Source organism: Capricornis sumatraensis, chromosome 2 (genome assembly GCF_032405125.1).
Source record: "Capricornis sumatraensis isolate serow.1 chromosome 2, serow.2, whole genome shotgun sequence".
NCBI classification, from domain to species: Eukaryota; Metazoa; Chordata; class Mammalia; order Artiodactyla; family Bovidae; genus Capricornis; species Capricornis sumatraensis.
The window spans coordinates 25,327,203-25,343,614 of NC_091070.1; the positions used below are offsets into that span (position 1 = coordinate 25,327,203).

Consider the following 16,412-nt stretch of genomic DNA (forward strand, 5'->3'; position numbering starts at 1 on the left):
GTTGAGTTTTAAGCCAGCTTTTTCATTCTCCTCTTTCACCTTCATTAAGAGGCTCTTTAGTTCCTCTTTGCTTTCTGGTATAAAGGTGTTGTCATCTGCATATCTGAGGTTATTGATATTTCTTCCAGCAATCTTGATTCCAGCTTGTGCTTCATCCAGCCCAGCACTGGATAGGATTTTTTCATGTGCCCCATCTGTGTGTCAGTTGGGATAGAAAAGTTGATTTGTTCTGTACAAGTGACCTAACAGAATGCTGGAACTCATTGTTGTCCTAACCAACTGGCAATGGAGTTTCAGTGTGGTCTCTTTTATTACAAATCCTGGATCTATACTTACTCCACAGATACATCTACTGCATCCTAATATTAATTTCCTTATGTGTGTGCATGCTAAATCACTTCAGTCATGTCCATCTCTGTGCAATCCTATGGACCAGGCTGGCCAGGCTCCTCTGTCCAAGGGATTCCTCCAGGGAAGAATACTGGAGTGGGTTGCCATGCCCTCCTCCAGGGGATCTTCCTAACCCAGGATTCAAACCTGGGTCTCATGCCTCCTACACTGGCAGGTGGGTTCTTTAGCACTAGCGCCACCCAGGAAGCCCCAATCTCTTTATAGTACCATCATTTACTGAACATTACTAAGTCCCAGTGTGAAGTGCTTTATTTATTTTACCATTCAGGCCTCATAACAGCCTTCTTATGTTATTTCTGTCCTCATTTTTACATAGATAATACTAGTATTCATGTATTGAGTACTTATTACATTCCAGGTAGGTTTAAAAAACTCAAAGTGTTTACAGATAAGTACTATTCTTATCTCTAATTTACAGATACGAAAGAGGAGGCAGAAAGTTAGAAACATACCTGAAGTCACCCAGCTTATAAGCAGCACAACCAGGATTCAAAGCCCGACAAACTAGCTCCAGAGTTCACACATTTAAACTAGTAAACTATACTAATATCAAATGCATCAGAAGAGGTTAAGTAATTCACCTAAGGTCACAAAACCAGGAGGAGCAGAGATTCAGTCAGATCTATTTCACTACAGAGTCCCTGTTCTCGACTCCAAATGAATCAAAGCAATATGGCTTGGCTGACCAAAACCATTATTGTTGAGGGATTATTACACTTTAGTAGCAAAGTGACAAGGGAACATGCAACCAAAATAACAAACTGAATCCATGACTTTCAGTGGTAAGTCATCTCAGGGAAAGAAAATGCAGTGCATCCATGTGGCCTAGGTCACTCTATAGTAAGACCCATCGCTTTTAGTAATAACAGACCAAAACCTAAAGCTGCTTTGGCAGATGGATCTAGTGACTGTCACATACCAGTTTAAATTTTCTCACAAGTAAATAGCCATTAGTGTCTAAAAGATTCTGAATAATTAGATGTCTGCATTTTGTATCTGCTATGAAAAAAAATTAAAGAGTAAACAGTCTATTGCTATACCTAACTCAATGGCTGTATCTAAAAACAGTCATTTTAAAGGTATTAGAAAACAGTTTTAAGAAATAACAAAAGTAACAAAAATTTGGACATTTTGCTACCATCTGTTAGAATTAGTGCCTTTATAGTTCTCTCATCTATAATTATAATCCTAACCCTCATCCCTTGAGAGACATGTAAATTAGGGCTATAAATTTCTTTAGGATTTTTTTTTTAAAGATTTACTTATATGTAATTCTGATGCTAGAGACAAAAATACCTTCCTTAAGCCTCAGCATATGACATTCAAATCACAATGCTACTACTGACTCATTTTCAAACATTCCCCTAAGAATTTCAAGTATCTCTTTTAAGGACACAATAGACACAAAATGACTACTAGATAGGGCACCTTGTACCTAGTATAGTAACTGAAACATTAAAGATAAAGAATGAAGTTCATGTTGCGAACTGAATCAACCGTAACCATGACAGCTGTTAACTCTTTCATGAACATCTCAGATCCTTAAAACAAACAAAAACAACAAAATTTGCATTGTTCTTCACCAAATACATCCTTTACTTTCTTAATTCCAAACTTAATGAGACATTCTCAATTCACTTCTACTACCACTTACCAATGCTTTTAAACTAACTGAAAGAATTTCAAAGAAATAATTAGTACTAAATTAATACTTTTTCACTGTATCTCAATAGATGGAATATAAAACAGATTTTTTATTAGTAAAAAGTTTCTATAAAGAGTTATGTTAAGGTTACTGCTTTTGTTTTTGTTCTTTTAGCTAAATTGAATCATGTTTAAAAGAAAAGAAGCACCATAAAACAGCAGTGCTCTTCAGTGAAGCAAAGCAGTACCAAAAAGCATCAGCTATTATAAATCATTAGGGTTACACCAACTTTCATTTAATGCATCAGTTGACTGGTAACTAATATTAGAAGAAAAGCAGCCAAAGCAGATTTTATTTACATCTATGTGTAGAAGAGATGTTGTTATTAAGATAAATTTCATTTAGGCAACACTTTTAAAAATGAATTTTTACACATAATAGTATTTGATAACTATTTGAGCAGGATATATCACTCACTAAGAATATCATTCTCCAATTTAAAAGTGTTAAGAAATCTCTACTTTCACCCATGAGGGAATAACAGAATCCAGAATTAACTTCCATATGTAAGCAACTGGGGCCTCCCTGGTGGCTCAGATGGTAAAGAATCCACCTGCAATGCAGGAGACCTGGGTTCAATCCCTGGGTCAGGAAGATCCCCTGGAGAAGGGAATGGCACTATTACTATTACTCCACTATTCTTGCCTGGAGAATCCCATGGACAGAGAAGGCTGACGGGCTACAGTCCTGAACTGAGAGCATCACAAAGGCCTATTTAAGAAGAGGGGGAAAGATCTATTTAAATTTTACCTGAATATCAATTTTGCATATGCATAAAATGAGATGGTTGAACAAAAACAACTTCCGGGCAAGAAAAATTACCAGGTAACAAAAGGGAGGTAATTCCCAGTGCTTACACAGGGCCAGGAATCATCCAAGTTCTCACAAGCAAGATATAAAAGTCCTCACGGAATCCTTGGGACAATTAGTAAAGACGGAAGAAGAGAGGTCCACCTGAGTAATGAGGCTAAGAAAGCTGAGAGTAAAGATAACTCCGTACCTGCCCTCCCCACCCAAAAAAATAAAACAACACCTTAAAACATTAACACACAGAGAAAGGGAAGAAGGAAGGAAAGAATTTTTATGCTGCTAAGTATATCTTAGAAAAATTCAGTCAGAACTTGCCCACATATGTGGTTCCATCTGTACTATATGCTACTCTGTCCCGTGTGCCACTCAGAGGAGCAGCCACCACTGCCACCACAAGAAACAGATCTGAGATGCTGGGGGGCATTGCCATGCCCAAAAATAAGGTTAAGGAGGTTAAACAGATGCAAGGGTAAGAAAGACAATGAATAAAAAAAGTTGGTGTATGAAGAGTATGAATGACGAAGAGTATACTCAGGAAATCAAAATGCTGGGAAATGAATGAGTAGAAGCAATGTATTCTGATGTGTAAAGAGGCTATGCTGTAACAAAGGAAAGTTGATAAAAATGGTTTAAAGAAATACCTCAGATATTTTATTGGTTGGTCTGCCAGACTAATAGGGTAACAAAGCTGATGTAATTTTAAAATACAATGCAGATAAAGCTATAACTCTGAAGGCATATAGCAAGCTTCCAAACCATGCTAAAATCAATGAAACTGATATATTTGATGATACTGGAGATGATGATAAAGACCATGATGATATTTAAATTGAACTTACTAGTTTACATTCCAAGTTTCCAAGGTGATATGGTTTCCTTTTCCTTCAGAAATTTGATGAGACTTCTGTGTGGCTTAGCAATTTTATCTTAGCATCCTTTTCCTAAATGAATACAAGAACTCCTGATGCTCAAAAACTCTTATAAGAGGTTCTTTGGTCTTCCTGATTGTTCCCTCATTAGTTAGATAAAACTCTGACACATGTTAACTGCTGGGAGCCAGCATGGGAGATCCCACCCATGACAAGGTCATGTGGAAAGACCTGACGGGCAAGGTGGATCAGGACCCGAGGGATCCCCTGGACCTGCTCGAGCACCTACCCCAAAACCAGAATTTGTCCATCTTACTATCTTATGCTTTTTGCCAAACTCTTCTGATATTAATGGGGGCTGTCCCTGACCACCTTATAACTCTAGTTAATAAGTCTCCTGGGCATGATAAGAGTGTTTCAATTCAAACCCCTCTAATAGCTTTCTAACTTGCCTGATAGGTTTATCCGGACACTTACAACTACACATGTGATTGTTTACAGCCTCCCAACCACAAGAGGTACGGGGAGCTTAAAACTCTAGGAATGTAGAGCCTTTTGAGGAGTTAAAAACCATTAGAATAGAACGGGTTAAAGGTTTCACTGCTGAGCCAATACTTGCTGCCAAGTTTTCATATCTTTTATTTGTTGATATAGTTGGTATATAGAAAAAACAGGTAGTAGCCCTGGTATTAGCAACATTAGATCTTTGAGTTAAGTACTTTCTTTATTGTAACCCACTGCACCTTTGTTCTATAAGAATGTAACTTTATTTAGAACTTTGAGGGTGATGCAGATTAAAGAAAAAACACTTCAAGGGAAAATGAGGTTTTTTTGGTTGATTAACATTTATCAAGGAAAAAAGCCATACAATGTTAATAGGCCTCCCGGCCAGAAGATAATGTAAATCACCTAATGAATACGGAAAGGTATGCAGAAAGAAAGCCTGGTATCGATAAGGGTCAGGACAGCTGCCCCTGCATGACTCTGCATCTTCCATTATGTAAAACTTAGAGTATATAAGCTCCTTTTGAAAATAAAGTAATGGGTCTTGCACAAGCTTGGCCTCCCCAGGTCGTACTTTCTTTCTCTCTTTCTCTCTTTTTCAGGCTAATCCCCTGGAATGCGGGGACCCTCTGAGTTCACTTTCCTGCCCGGGCTTCTAAGACCCACGCGAGAGGGAGCCCAAGGCAGGGCACCTTCTGCTATTCAAGAGGGCGTCTGTGGCCTACATGAACAGAGCAAGTCTCTTGTCTGAGGCTTTATTGACTTTCTGTAAACCAAGGAATATCAGCCTCTTTTCTCTCCTCTATTCTCTTAACTGCAAATTCTTTCCTCATCTCTCTCTATATCTATATATCTCTCTCACCTCGCCGTCCACACTTCAGATACCCTGGATCCAACCGGGGCTGGACCCCAGTAGTTAACTTTTATGAAGTACGCTTTTATGGAACCCAAGAATGTCTGATTCCAAAGTTTCCACTATCTCTAAAGATATTTTACATAAAAATGTAAATAATCTCAAAAGAATCATTCCATACATCCTATTCTATAGCCTACTTTGCTTAATTTGACATTAACTAAAGAACATCTTTTATGTTAGCCAACATACTTCAATGTCATTATTTTTAAGGACTCCAATGTATTACATTCTATGTATTACCATAACTAAGTCATTTTCCCCATTAATAAGTATTTTATTTGTTTCCATTTTTTAAATGAAGTATCTCAAACACAATGAACAGGACACTTCATACTTTTTCACTAAAATGTCCTTTACCCCCAAATTCTTCTCCACAACGTATTTATTTATTGAAGTTTATTTATTCAAGTTTATTTATTCAAGACATTCATTTATTCAAGTTATTTTTAAGAGCCTATTATGTTCTACTCACTCTTACCAGCAATCAAAGTTCCAGGAGTGGTACTGATCCTATATTATTCATTGCTTTATTTCCAGTATTTAGTGGTGTGTCTGGTACATAGTAGACTTTCATATATGTGCTGAATGAATTGATGATCATCCTTGTTCATTCATCCTTCCTCACTTCTACAATTATCTTCTTTTTTCTAAGTTTTAACTTTGAAATTAGCTTTTTCCTTTTTTTTTTCACCCTACAGAGTAATGAGTCTATAAATGTCTTCACCACTCAGAATTCAGGCTCAGTACTGAGTCAAGAAAATAAATATGGAGAAAGAAGTAGTATTACAGTATTGCCTCTTGGAAACTCTGCTCAGCTGTGTTTAAATTTTTCAAAGTTCCTTTTCTGAACTTCAAAACATCATCCAAAGGAAATGTGAATCTAACAGCTGGTTGTATGTCTTCCTTTGGTCTTTCTTACATTTCAGTTAGAAACGTTAGGAAATAGGAAAAAAAGAGTGGTATCTAAAAGGTCCAGACGGTGCAGCCAGAAAAACCTTAAAAATACAACTAAACTCGAAAATTATGACTGAATTCACAAAGGATTAATTTTGTTTTTCCAGAAAAAAATGGCTTGAGAGAGGGAGAAATATCACTGAAACACCAAAGCACACCAAAATATTTTTATTCCAATCAAATTTTTTCCTTTTAAATTATTATGAAATAGATCTGTTGAGAAACCTCTAGACTTACTTATTCTGTTTTCTTTCACCTGGAAATCCAGGTACTATAGGGATAAAATTAGAATCATCTAAGCCTGGAAAGAAACTTGAAACACATACAGAGTTCATCATTTCACCTTTTACTCACCTACACTTCAGTCAGTTTACACGCATAATAAACACATCCACAACAAAAAATTATACAACTCAAGGTGGAGGTGAAGATAGGAGATTAAGTCAGAGTTAAGGTAAGGAGTTTGGATAAAAGAATATAAGTGATTCTAAGGATGCTGTTATTGGAGAAGACTGTTTTGCAGAGTGTAATGATTGATAACAAAATTTATGCTTGAATGTTAAATACATATACTTGAATGGCATATGCTTGTTGATTATGGTCATGTATTTTGCCTCTTAACTGATTAGGATGACATGCAAAAATCTTAGCATGAGAAGATGCTGGTCTGGATCAGATTGTGAACATCTCTTCAGCTTCAAAAAGTATATGCTACCAGGTTGTTTTGTTTTTATATACACATCCTATCATTCTTATTAGATTGCAAGTTCTTCAAACACAGTAACATGGTTTTATTACTCTTTATGTACCTAATCTCCAATTCACAGTAAGTATTCAATAAATATTCTCTTTATATCCCTTAGAACAGTAGTCCTCAACCATTTTAGCACTAGGAACCAGTTTTGTAGAAAACAGTTTTTCCACAAACGTGGGTGGGGGTGGTTTCAAGACAATTCAAGTGCATTACATTTATTGTGCACTTATTTCTATTATCATTACTACATTGTGATATATGAAAATCTGTGAGAATCTAATGCTGCTGCTGATTGGACAGGAAGCAAAGCTCAGGTGGTAATGTGAACAATGGGGAGTACTTCATTTCTTTGCACATTTCACCTCCTGCTGTGTGGCCCAGTTCCTAACTGGCCAGGGACCCTCTGTGGCCTGTGGCCCGAGGGCTGGAAAACATGAGGGGTATTCAATAAACAACCACTGATATCAGTGAAAACACAGATATTTATGCAGTCCATTCAAACAGAATTTCATTACCTCAAATATCTTTAAATGTTAAAATATATATTAAAAATACACATGACCACCATTGAACAAACATTTGCACATCAGTGTTCACAGCAGCACTATTCACAAGTGCCAAAAGGTAGAAACAACCCAAACATTCAACGACAGACAAATGGATAAACAAAATGTGGCATATGCATAAAGAAATATTAGTCTTAAAAAGACTGGAATTCTGATACATGGGACAACATGGATGAACCCTGAAGACACTATGCTAAGTAAAAGAAGTCAATTACAAAAGGGAAAATACTGTATAATTCAACTCACATAAGAAACCGAGAGTAGCCAAATTCGAGACAGAACAGTGGTTAAAGGGCCTGGGTATTAACGAGAATGTGAATTCTTTGTTTTTTTGCTTTCCATTATTTTGATATTTTTTACTAGTTTGTAGTTGTATAATATTATGTAAGTTTCAGGCATGTAACATAGTGATACATTTTTTTAAAGGTTATATAATTCATTTACAATTATTATAAATATCGGTTATATTTCCTGTGCTATTCAATATATCCTTATAGCTTATTTATTTTGTACATAGTAGGCTGTACCTCTTAATCCCCTAGGCCCTATACTGTTCCTCCCCCATACCATCTTTCTCCCACCAGTAACTACTAGTTTGCTCTCTCTATCTGTGAGTCTGTTTCTTTCTGTTATATTCACTAATTTGTTTTATTTTTTTAGATTCCAAATATAAGTGATAAAATTCAGTATTTGTCTTTCTCTGTCTGATTTATTTCACTTACTATAATATCCTCCATGTTAAAACTCCATCCATGTTTTTGCAAATGGCAAAATTTCATTCTTTTTTATGGCTGAGCAGCATTCTTGTATATGTGGGTATGTGTCTGTGAACATACCATATCTTCTTGATCCATTCTTCTGCTGAGGGACACAAGCTGCTTCCCTATCTTGGTAATTGTAAATAATGCTGCTGAGAACATTGCCATGCGTGTATTGTTTTCACATCAGTGTTTTCAATATTTCAGATATATACTCAGGAGTGGAATTTCTGGGTCATATAGTAGTTCTATTTTTAGTTTTTTGAGAAACTACCATACTTTTTTCTACAATGGCTGCACCAATTTACACTCTTGTCAACAATGTACAAGGGTATCCTTTTCTCCACATCCTTGCCAATTATTTGTTTCTGTTCTTTTTGATGACTGCCATTCTGACAGGCTTGAGGTAACATCTCACTGAGGCTTTGATCTGCATTTCTCTGATAATTAACAATACTGGGCATTTTTTCATGCATTATCTGTTCAGATCATCTGCCCATTTTTTAACAGGGCTTTTTGTTTTTCTGATGTTGAGTTTTATGAGCTCTTTAAATATTTTGGATATCAACTCCATGCGACAGGGGCTTGAAGTCAGGAAGAATGGGGAGTTACTGTTTAACGTGCAGTTTTACTCAGAATGATGATAAAGTTCTGGAGATGGACACTGGTGATGGCTGCACAACAATGTGAACACGTTTCACACTACTGGGTCATACACTTTAAATGGTTAAGTGCTGAATTCTGTTATACATACTTTATCACAATAAAAAAGAAAAGTATATGAATCATATTACTTTATAAGTGACTTGTCCAAATAATATCTTATAAATGTACAATCACAGAAATCTACTTGTTCTTAACATTAAATTATTATCAGAAAAGTAGTTAAGTTACCTAGTATTATACAAAAGTATCTGGCTTCTTAAAAAAACAAACACAATGCTGGGACTTCCCTGGTGGTGCAGTGGCTAAGACTCCAAGCTCCCAATGCACTGGGGCTGGGGTTTGATTCCTGTTCGAGGAACTAGGTCCCACATGCTACAGTAAGAAATGGCATGCTGCAACTGAAGACCTCACATGCCACAAATAGAATTCTCATGTCACAACTAAAAGATCGTGTATGCTTCAATTAAGACCCAGCGCCGCTGAATAAATATTTTTTTAATACCAAAAAACAAAAAAACTTTGAACAAATTAATGTTATTTTGATCTCAGCCATACCCATAATGCATTTAACCTAACTCTGCAAATCATTTGCTTTACAACAATACTAACAGTTGCTATAATCAACATATCCACATGTCCTTAACATTCACACATAAATTCACATCCATTTTGTCAGCAGAAACCTGTCTGCACTCAATGCATTCACAATTTAGTTTTTATTATATTTTCATCTATTCTTTTTCCTGCAGGTAAAGATTGCATGCAGAGACTATTCTCTACTTTGTAGATCATTTTCAAAGTTGTTAATAAGCATTTAATAAGGAATTACACAGGCTTCCCTGGTGGTTCAGATGGTAAAGAGTCTGCCTGCAGTGCAGGAAACCAGGGTTTGATCCCTGGGTCAGGAAGATTCCCTGGAGAAGGAAATGGCAACCCACTCCAGTATTCTTTTCTGGAAAATCCCATGGATGGAGGAGCCTGGCAGGCTACAGCCCATGGGGTCACAAAGAGTCTGACTCAACTGAGCAACTTCACTTTAAGGAGCTGCTAAGTCGCTTCAGTCGTGTCCGACTCTGTGCACACTCTGTGCAACCCCATAGATGGCAGCCCACCAGGCTCCCCCATCCCTGGGATTCTCTAGGCAAGAATATTGGAATGGGTTGCCATTTCCTTCTCCAGTGCATGAAAGTGAAAAGTCAAAGTGAAATCGCTCACTTTAAGGAGCTACATATTGTCAAATAAAATGATAAACTGGGAATTCTTAACAGTAATTAACACTCTATATGCTACATCATTTTCTAAACTTTGGGAAACATGCAAAAAAATAAGTTAAATTTTACATTCATTTGATTATGTGCAAAAGCTGACACAACTGCTACAGAATATGAAAGCAATAATATTTTACTGCTAATTTTCATAAAAGTGATTCATATTCAAATAAATCTAACTGAAATTCATGGATTTATAACATCATTAAAAATACCAACTTCCCAGTTCATCAATTTGCAACCCTTCAATACAATATACCATACATATATCAATTTCTATTCTGTGATTATGTCACAGAATTTATATTGATTTAACACACTACTGAATTCACCAATAATATTGACCTAATTCAAACTCATTTAACATGATTTATTTATGAGTCTTAATTTACCAACTAAAGTTTAATATTAAATTTTAATAAGAGTTTATTAGTTCTTTCTTTGGTAATTAACAAGCCAGAAAATTTTCAGTACTTAATAATTTTCCAATCTGTGTGGTTGCTAAGTCGTGTCTGACTCTCTACAACCCCATGGACTCCCCCGCCCATGGGATTCTCCAGGCAAGAATACTGGAGTGGGTTGCTATTTCCTCCTCCAGGGGATCAAACCCACATCTCCCGCATTGGCAGGCAAGTTCTTATCAGTGAGCCAACAGTGAAGCTCCTAAATCTGAGTTTGCTTCTGTTTTGCATGTGTATTCATTTGTATTGTTTTTAAATTGCACATAAAAGATACCATACAGTATCATTTTCTAGTATCTGCCTACAAAACCATTACCATATGCTGAAGGCTCATTTCAAAATAATGTCACCTAAGATAAAAAGAACAAAAAGAAAGAAAGAGGTACATTCAAGCGTTTGGACTCCCTAACTTGGTGCCCTATGTATATCCTTTCTAGAAGTAGCTATTTCAAGTGAAAATAAATCCTTCAACCCATAATTTCCCCACTTTCCCAATGAATTATATTAAGCAAAAATTAAGTAAGCTAGTATAGAGTCCTCCCATTAAAAAACAAAACTAGAGATTTACTTTTCCTTATTATATTCCTCCTACTATATATTCCTTTAAAAAAATGTGAATTTGGTGTCCAAAATATCTATTCAGTAAAACTCACATATTTTAGCAGTTTAACATCAGATTTAGATTCAATGAAAATCTCCTAGATGATACAAGGAAATGAATTACAAGCACAACTTTATAATTTGGATATTAATGATCTTATACCAAAGGAAAATAAGGCTCAGAGAGACAAAATAATTTGATCTTATAAAGATCTCACGACAAGTAACTAGTGAATTCAAGGACTGAAGTCCAGATATTACTACTGATGCTGAAAGGAACTAGGAGGAGAAGTAACCCTGGTACATGCCCAATATGAGCCGGGCACTATACACATATTTTCTCCATTAATTCTTACCAGTGTTTTGTGAGGCAGGCACTATTTCCATTTTGAAGATGAGGAAACAAAGTAAGACGTGATTTGACTTAATCAAGGTTTGTACAGCTTGTCTTCATACCACTACTTGTGATCCAAAGGGGACAAGTTCATTTGATGTGTTTTATCTTTGGTTTTGTTTTGTTTTTAATTCTACAGGGATGGGAACAATTTCACTGATTTTAACAGATATCTATATCCTTTAGAGAATCCTATGTTATTAATCCCTTTGGTTTCACCATCGTAAGTCTACCTGGCAGATAAATGATAATAATAAATATTTTCTTCCTTTTACAAACTCGCCCCTGGCCTTTCTTATCTGCTTCTGCTCTTCCCGCTATATCACTCAAAAGAATCTGGGTATCTAGAGGTCTATTATTCAGGAGCAAAAGTCAATAATTATCAAATACTGGCCAGGTCATGAGGGATTCAGTTTTCAAATTTTGCTATATGGAACCAAGCGGTGGTTGTAGGAGGTATTCCTTCATAATATCAATAAATGAAAAAGTGCCAGATAGGTTTCATTTGGAAAAGTAACCCCCACAACTCTTCCAATCATTATACCAAATATGAGGCAAGAAAAATGTTTTGGTATTTTAAAAGATCAAAATTTTAAAATTCATACCCTAAATTATGTAAGAAGTAGAAGGGAGGCAGGTGACAGCTTTCTGTATTTTTTAAAATGAGTTCCTCATTCTTCTTTTTGACCATGTATGGATGCAAATCCTATTCAAAAAAAAAATCATAAAAAATATGTAGTCCTTGTTGTTGCTGGATGATGTGCCAATCATATCCAGTTGATTAATACTGCTGCTGAGTTCAGATGTGTCCTTACTGCTTTTCTGCTATGTCTGTCCATTTCTGGCGGAAGTGCTGAAGTGTCGCCTCCTGTAACAGTGGACTGAGCAATGTGTTTTTGCAGTTCTGTTGGTTGCTGCATCACATATTTTGATGAGCTGTTGTTATGTACACACATATTAAGGATTATTATATCTTCTTGAAGAACTGACTCTTTTATTATTATATAATGCTCCTATTGGGACTTTCCTGGTGACTCAGATGGTAGAGAATCTGCCTGCATTGTGGGAGACCTGGGTTCAATCCCTGGGTCTGGAAGATCACCTGGAAACGGAAAGGCTATCCACTCCATTATTCTTCCCTGGATAATTCCACTGACAGAGGAGTCTGGGGGGCTAGAGTCCATGGAGCCGCACAGTCAGACACAACTGAATGACTAGCACTTTCACCTTTAATGCTATTTATTACCCTTGAAACTCTTCCTTGCTCTGCAGTCTGCTCTGTCAAAGCTAATATAGTTACTTCAGCTTTTTTATTTTATTTAGTGCTAGCATGGTGTATCTTTCTCCATCTCTTTATGTTTAATCTATATGTGTCTTCATATATAAAGAGTTTCTGTACACAATGTATCTTGACTTTTGATCCAATCTGACAGTCTGTCTTTTAGTGTATTTAAACTGCTGATATTTAAAGCAATTATTGATAAACTTGGGTTAATACCTACTGTATTTGTTACCGTTTTCTACTCATTGCCTTCGTTAAATAAGCAGGGTGACAGAATAGAGCCTTGATGTCATCCTTTCCCAATTTTGAACTAGTCCGTTGTTCCTTGTCTAGTTCTAACTGTTGCTTCTTGACCTGTGTACAGGAGGCAGGTAAGGTGGTCTGGTATTCTCATTTTCTTAAGAACTTTCCAGAGTTTGTTGTGATCCACACTGTCAAAGGCTTTTAGCATAGTCAATGAAGCAGAAGTAGTTTTTCTGGAATTCTCTTGTTTTTTCTATGATCCAATGGATGTTGGCCATTTGATCTCTGGTTCCTCTGCCTTTTCTAAATCCAGCTTGAACATCTAGAAGTTCTCAGTTCACATACTGTTGAAGCCAAGCTTGGAGGATTTTGAGCATTACTTTGCTAGCATGTGAAATGAGTGCAATTGTGTGGTAGTTTGAACATTCTCTGGCATTACCCTTCTTTGGGACTAGAATGAAAACTGACCTTTTCCAGTTCCATGGCCACTGCTGAGTTTTCCAAATTTGCTGGCATACTGAGAGCAAGTACTTTTAACAGCATCATCATTTAGGATTTGAAATAGTTCATCTGGAATTCCATCACCTCCATTAGCTTTGTTTGCAGTGATGTTTGCTAAGGCCCACTTGACTTCTCACTCCAGGATGTCCAGCTCTAGGCAGGTGATCACACCATAGTGGTTAACTGGGTCATTAAGATCTTTTTTGTATAGCACAGTTGTTCTAAATCCCTTGTTTCATAATTCCAGTATTCCTGTCACATTTGAGTCTGATTCTGATGCTTGCTCTCTTTAAACTGCGGTTTTTCTTATAGTCTGCCCTGTAGTTTTTTGCTGGAAGTCAGACATCACGCACAGAATAAAAGGAACTACAGCAAACAGAAATTTACTAATGTTGTAAGGTGTGGCGGGAGTAGAAGTTAGGTCTCAGCCTTTCAGTGGAACTGTGCTCCTCTGGCTGTGAACTTCACAAGTTCTTTCCAGTCTTGCGCTCCCCTCCTAGGTGGAACAGGATGGTACAGAGGGCAAGAATTGGATCTTTCTCTCCTTCCAACATGGAAGGCTAGAGTTGGGTATTTCCCTTCTTCTAGGTCAGTTAGTGTCTGATAACACTCTAACAGATGAGGCTCTCTCTGGTAAAATACTTTCTCTTGATAGCAGATCTTGTTAAGAAAAGGAAGATGCCTTGGCATATCTCAAAATGGTTATTTTCTCCTCCCCTTGTAGGAAGCACCAGGGGATTTTTCTCAGATAGTCACTGTGAGGACCTGAGAGAGCTCCTAGAAGTAAAATCACGAAAATGTGGGGATCCCCTGCTACCAGGTCCCCCTGGAGTTTTCGTGTCAGGTTTGTCCACACGGAGCTTCCTATAATTTGTCAATCACACTTTAGATTTTTCCTACATGCCAGAGGTTTCTTTTGAGGTTGCTGCTAAGCTGTCATTCTCTATCTGCCTGTCTCTTCAATTTGAGAACAGTTGTTTGCCCTGTGACCTCACTTCTCTGATGGATTTAAGAAGAGTTTTGATTTCTTAGTTTGTTCACTATTTTACTTGTTGTTAAGCTAGAATAATGACTTCTAAGCTTCTTACATGCCATACCAGAAACAAACAAACAAAAATCCATTTTCAATTGTTACCCTTTAACTAACTGACAGAGTGATAATATAACCCTCTTATGATATAAAGGAGCTAAGAAACAAATGGAGATCTATATTTGTCCCACTGGCACACAAATTAGCTAAGATATTATTACTCATGGTGTTTACCCAATAAATAATACCAAAAGGCAAACTATTAAAAATCCACTTCATCCTTTCTTTCTGAAACAATGAAAACACATAGGTGAATATCATGGGTTATCATTTAGAACCCACATCATTATGACCAACTAAAATTTTTTCTGTGTAAACACTTGAATATTAAATTTCCATGAGTTTATAAAAACCTATCAACAAGTACTGTAATGCACTGGTTACCCTTACTGTTAAACTATAGAAAAATAAAGCTAGTTTCTTATTCCTAAAACAGCATTATAGTGTCTTCTAAACAAATTATAAGTTTTAAGATTTATCCTCTGGGGGTAAAAGAAAAGTCAGTAGAAAGCTAGGATTTGTATGTGAAATTTGACATTTGGATGCCAAATCCCAACATTTTCTATTGCCATGAAATTAACCTTTACCAAAATTACTTTACTTAGAAAATCTTAGTTGTGCTATCTGCTGTTCTTATAGCAAGAAGTACAGCTAATTTTTTTCCAAATCATACTGTAGAACAGCTCATTACTTTTTATATTACTAACTTAAATTTTATTCAACTTGAGTTTTAACATACTTAACCAAAAGCAAACTGATTATAAGATGAACATATCTAATTCACCTTAAAAAATCTGAAAGTAGGTTGCAAAATAAGTCTCCAAACATAGCAAGAATATCAGAATGGCCAAACCCAAGGGACTATATTAACCCCACCTTTGCTTTGCATAAACGTAAATTTCATTTTGTTATTATTTCCATATCACTGATACATTAGGTATAACAGATACTTCTGAGTCCTTTATATAGTAAACAGATGGTGAACCACTACAAAACTAGAAGCAAGCCTAACATCTTAAGGAATTATTAAGAATCTTACTCTTCACTCAGAGGATTACCACAGAGTTGGACAAATAATTTTCTTAGGGGGATCACTGAGGAATTAGGGTAGGAAATATACTGGAAATGATAGTAGAGATGGTCACAAAAAGAACTGAGAAAAGAGATCACAGTAATAAGTGAACAGTAATATAAGCACTCTTAGAAAAAAGAAAATTTACACAAAAAAGAACTGTCCAAAGAGAAAGAAGATGGATGCTTGTGGAAAAAAAAAAAGAAAAGAATGTTCTGTAAGCTCCACCCAATTTGCTAAATGTAAAATATATTCCTGCGACCCCCACATTCCTCAAACCCCAAAATAAAGTCAGTGTCTAAGTAAATCTGAGACTTAGTACTTGACATAGTTTCTAACAAAAGTAATAACCAACTATCTTACTAAAGCAAGATCCAATTATGTCAGTTTACAAGAGATAAAGAAATGAAAACATCAAAAGCAAGAAAACAAAACTATGAAGACTATCTAGTCATGTCAGTGGTTATACATGTAAAACCAGAAACTCAGGGGAGAATAGCTATGTAAAGGGACAAGACAGCCCAGTAGATAGCACACAGAATGTAGTCCTGCTCCAAAAAGCTGTCGTATGATTTTTAGAAAGTCATC

The 16,412-nt window shown here is 36.2% G+C and overlaps 1 protein-coding gene across 2 annotated transcripts in view; it reads right to left on the reverse strand.

Annotated features, from left to right (window-relative positions):
• The window catches only part of FUT8 (fucosyltransferase 8), a 318,971-nt gene that overhangs the window by 196,905 nt on the left and 105,654 nt on the right, over positions 1-16,412 (reverse strand). The window lies entirely within an intron of this gene.